We start from the raw sequence: 5,420 nt of genomic DNA on the forward strand, positions 1-5,420 counted from the left end.
CTTGACAACTTCAATCTTTTCTCCAGTTATGGTATCATGATTTTACCTATTGCTCTAATTGAGATGATTTTGGTCTTCTTGACAGTGAGTTGTACTCCAGACTGAAGGCTGAAAACCTTGATCTTCATCAGCAAGTGCTTCAAGTCTTCTTCACTTTCAGGAATCATGATTGTGTTACCCATGCATATCCAAGATGTTAATAAGTTCCTATGAAACTGATGCAGCCTTATTCTTCATATAATCCAGCTTCTCTGATTATTTGTTCAGATTACAGATTGAATAAGTACGCTGATAAGACACAACCCTGTCTCACAACGTTCCTGATTTTAAGCCATAAAGTATTTCCTTATTCTGTTTGCACAACTGCCCCTTGATCCACATATAGGGTCCACATAAACACTATGAAGTGTTCTGGAATTCCCAATCTTTTCAAGACTATCAGTTTGTTATGATCCACATAACCATAACATATAGTTATAATAATTTCAAAAAATGAAAGAAAGAAAAAAGTGGAGAGAAACAGAAAAGGATAAAATTCTTAAGTTAAAAGTTTCAAAGAATACCTATAATAAAATTTCCCTATGCATAAGTGTTACATAAAAAACTATAGTAATACATATCAAATGTTTAATTTCACTTTTATCTGGGAAGTTAGTAAAGAAGTAAGAAACCTAAACTAAACACAATTTTACCTGATAGCTTGTGTTCTGGTCATTTAATAAATCCAAAATAAAATATTTCATATGCTGTCTCTTTGAGGGCCAGCACTTGGAAAATGTTGTGTACCCAGTTTAAAACCACAAGATCAGTTAAAAACTTTGGGAAAAGTCTTTTAGGAGCCTCCAGGGACAATAATACTTCCACAAAAGTGTTTTTAAATTTCACATCTATATTTAGGAAAATAAAGGCAACAAGGGAAATAACTTTATTTCATGGTATCTCATTATTGCCATTTTGTTCTATGTTAAGTTCTAATCACTTCCTTTTCTTCATTCTAATGCACAAAATATTTAGTCATTCTTAGCCTTTAGAAAAGGGCTAGGTAACTCTTTTAAGTAAAAATCTAACAAGATGAATAGAAACTACACAGAGCATTATGAGGCATCTTTCCCCTGTTGATATAATACAATTATATGAAAGGAAAATATATATTTCTGACATTTAAGATATCAAAAAATTCTGTTGGCAGACACAAATTCAGACAAGAACAATGCCCATGACCTATTTCTATAAGACTGAGGTCAGGCATGCCCTCACCCTCCATCTTTCCTCACCAATTCTGATACCAGCTCTCTTCCTCAACCACTCTTGGTACCCATTGCTCTGTCTCCACAGCACTCTTTTATGTTGTGTTCTAGAACTCATTACAATGGCCATACAACTCACAGATGGCGCTCACAATTATGGGTTTGTTAGGAAAGTTACTTGGTTACCAGTAAGGTGAAAAATGCTCAGAATAGTTTGTCAGTTAGAACAGGTTTTTTCTCTGTTGTGGCATAGGCAGACCTCTCTCTGGTCCTCAGCCTCTTGGTCTGATACGTGTTCCACTTGTGTGGTGGTGTAACATTTTTTTCAGGGCTGCTAAGAAATACCTAAGGAACCCTAGTGGTGTAGTGGTTACATGTTGGGCTGCTACTAACTGCAAAGTTAGTAGTTGGAAACCACCAGCCACTCCACCAGTGAAGCTTCCTACTCCCATAAAGAGGTATAGTCTCAGAAATCCACTGGGGGAGTTTTCTGTCCTGCAGGGTCATGGTGAGCAGGAGTCAACTCGATGTCAGGGAGTTTGGAGAATAAATGTCCAAAGGCCATGTTACCCCACCTCCACCTGAAGATACTCAGCTCCAGCTCCTTGGGTCAGCAAATTGACTCCTCCAATCAGGTGCCTGGGGGCAACCCCACTGAATCAGCCAGTCTCCTGCCCCAAAGTACCCAACTTTATGGCCTCTGTGGCCTGGGAAGTTCACTGCTGTGTCTCTGTTCTGGATGCTGGTTCTCCTGTTGCTGCTCCTCAGATGTCAAAGCTATCTCCTGCATCAAGGATGTTTACTGTGCAGGGATCTTACGGTCAAAAGACCCACTTCCCTGCTGGATCTCTTCTCTAGTTTGTAGTAAAATCCTTCCCTTCTTCCTTCTGCATTAGCTCATTTTTATACCCAGCAGATTGGCCATCACAATTAACCTTGTAAAAAAAAACCACTCATTGTTGAATCACAGAATACAATATGAAACTTCCTGCACATTTTCTTACCCAGATGCATCAGGAAAACTGGTGTCATTTGATGAGAATAACAGTGGTTCTGGCTGGAAAATATCATATTATATAATTCACTATATTGCAAGTACAGTGAAGTTAACCCCTATGGACTCAATATTAGTGTTTTGCTGTTGGTAGGTGCCATCAAGGTAGCTACAACCCATAGTAACCCAATGAACAACAGAATGAAACACTGCACGGTCCTGCGCCGTCCTCAAAATCATTCCTATGCCTAAACCCATTATTACAGCCAAGGTGTCAATCCATTACCTTTAGAGCCCTCTTCTCCTTCACTGCCCCTTTACATTACCAAGCACTGTGCCCTTCTCCAGGAACTGGTTTCTCCTGACAACATATACAAAGTATGTTACACAAAATCTTGCCATCCTTGTCTCCCATGAGCACTGTGGCTATCCATCTTCCAAGAGAGATCAGTTTGTCCTTTTAGCAGTCCATGGTACTTTCAATATTCTCCAGCAACACAATTCAAAGGCATCAATGCTTCTTGTGTCTTCCTTATTCAATGTCCAACTTTCACAGGCATGAGACAATGGAAAATACCAAGGCATGGGTCAGGTACATCTTAGTTCTCAAAGTAACAGCCTAGTTTTTCTATACTCTCAGGAGATCTTGTGCAACATATTTACCTAATGCAACACATCTTTAGATTTCTCAACTGCTCCTTCCATGAGTCTAGCAGAGACAATGCTAGCAAGCAATTCTTCTTGCCCCAACAAAGATAACTGTCCTGGGACTAGGAGATCATATAGGATTTCTGAAAACATCCCACCAAGTCAAGCAACCACTGTGATAGCGAGCAAGCGATGGCTGCCTCAGGAACATGCTCTCTTATTTTTCCTCCTATGTCTGTACTGCATGCTGCATTTCTGCTCCCATTTCTTGCTAATGAGCACAAACTTATAGTCTGGATCCAGAATACTTCACCTTACTTTCTAGGGAGCTCATTTGGTTTTCTGTGATTAAGATTTAAAAATGAAACTTGTATCAATTAAGGTTTCAAAAAACATGTTGAATTTCCATCCTATCTCTCGCTTATCAAATTATAGCACTCTGTACTTAGACAAACCAATTAATTTTCCTGGAATTAAATTTACATATTTGTCAAACTAATGTTCTCCTTAAATAACATTTCATTTATGTTAGGTTCCAGATGTTTTACTAATTATCAGTAATACAAAAAATGATATTATTAGGGAAGGGCCTCTTTCTACAAGATAATAAAATATATTGGCAATTACTGTACAGTCTTCACTGCCACGCATCGTCATGGCCGAGCCACCAGGGTGACTGATGTAAAACAAAGTAACAAACTTATTCAAAAGGTGAATGTACTAGAAGCACCAAACTCAGTCCCAGAACTTTAAAAAAAAAAGGTTTTCTTGGTGAGGTGAATCAACACTTGAAAGGATTCTTACAGAAGAAATATTTAGGAAAGACATTAGGTAAGAGAGAGTGTTCTGTACTGAGAGGAGAACGTGAGAAAGATCTGTGGAAGATATGCCTGTGAAGCCCAACTGAGCACAAAGCTCATGGAGACTGAGATAAGTAAAAGAGGAAGAAGGGTGAACAAGGCTGTCTTGGAATCACTGAGAGCTTGGATTTTCAGAGAGAAGCAGAGGGCAAGGAGAACAATTATCTGGCCACACTATCTGTTCTCTATAGTTTTTCTAACTTAATTCTTAGGTGTAAGACTCTATATTTTCTGGTAACATAGAAAGAAATAATTGGTGTTTGCTTGAAGTTGTATATATTCCATGGCCATAGGTGATCTTTAACTGCCATTGCATCAGCCCCTGAGTTACAGTAACTTTAAGCATCAATGAACCATAGGTTATTTTTAAATCATTTATTGAGGGCTCATACAACTCTTATCACAATCCATCCATCCATTCATTGTGTCAAGCACATTTGTACATTTGTTGCCATCGTCATTTTCAAAACATTTTCTTTTTGCTTGAGCCCTTAGTATCAGCTTCTTATTTTCCCCCTCTCTCATGGACCCTTGATAATTATAATTTTTTTTTCATGTCTTGCTCTGTCCAATGTCTCCCTTTACCCATAGATTTTTCAACTCTGCACTATCACTCTGGTTGTGGATCAGGCCATGGTGATACATAGGGCTCTCACTGTTGAGTTTGGAGAAGTGATTTGCAGGGCTTTCTTACTAGATATCAGAGTCTGGAAAGTCCATTGAGACCTGCTCTGCATTGTAGCAACAAACAATCATCAACTGACAGACAGGTTGTGGCTGCACATGAGATGCCTTGACTGAGTGAGATTTCTTCTTGATGATCTCCGATGGGTAGTGAGCTTTCTGCCATTGAGCCATACTATCACTAAGAGCGCATACAATAAACATTTTTAATCAATTTAGAATGAATATCCTATCACGTATTTGTCAATGTGTTGTACTGTTGTAGATTGTGTGTTGCTGTGATGCTGCAGGCTATGTCACTGGTATTTCAAATAACAGCAGGGTCACCCAAAGTGCACACGTGCCAGCAGAGATTCCACACTAAGAACAGACAGAGGAGGAATAAGCTGTCCAGTTCAGTGGAACTAGTCACTGTCACCCCTGTGAATCACCTTGAAACATTGTTACTAAAAACATAATGGACAAAAGCAGAACCTTTTTAAAGATAGTGCCAGAAAATGAACTTCTCAGATCTGAAGACACTCCAAATACTATTGAGGAAGAGCTGCCTTCTCAAGGTAGTCGAACATAATGATGCTAATTGGTGTTTTCGTTAGTGGATGCACATGACTCAAACAGAGAGAAGCTGCAAACATCAATTAAAAGTCAGAACTTACAAATAACCAGAAAGAATAAAGTATGCATCTAAAAGAATTGGGAGTAATTAAAAGTAGAGATCAATATTCTAAGCATTAAGGAGCTGAAATGCACTGGGGTTGGCCATTTTGAATAAGAAAAGCAGAAAATTTATTATCATGGGAAGGACATCAATAAGAGAAATGGCATTGCATTCATGGTCAAAAAGACATCCACAGAGCTATCTTAAAGTCTGATGTGTCTGTGATAGGATAAGGTCTACCCACATCCAAGGGAATTTAATCAATATAATTATTGTTCCACTGTAGGCACCTATTACTGAAACTAGGCATATAGAAATTGAAGAACTCT

The sequence above is a fragment of the Echinops telfairi genome, unplaced genomic scaffold (genome assembly GCF_000313985.2).
Source record: "Echinops telfairi isolate 266 unplaced genomic scaffold, ASM31398v2 ScPeMD7_7469;HRSCAF=8507_1, whole genome shotgun sequence".
NCBI lineage: Eukaryota > Metazoa > Chordata > Mammalia > Afrosoricida > Tenrecidae > Echinops > Echinops telfairi.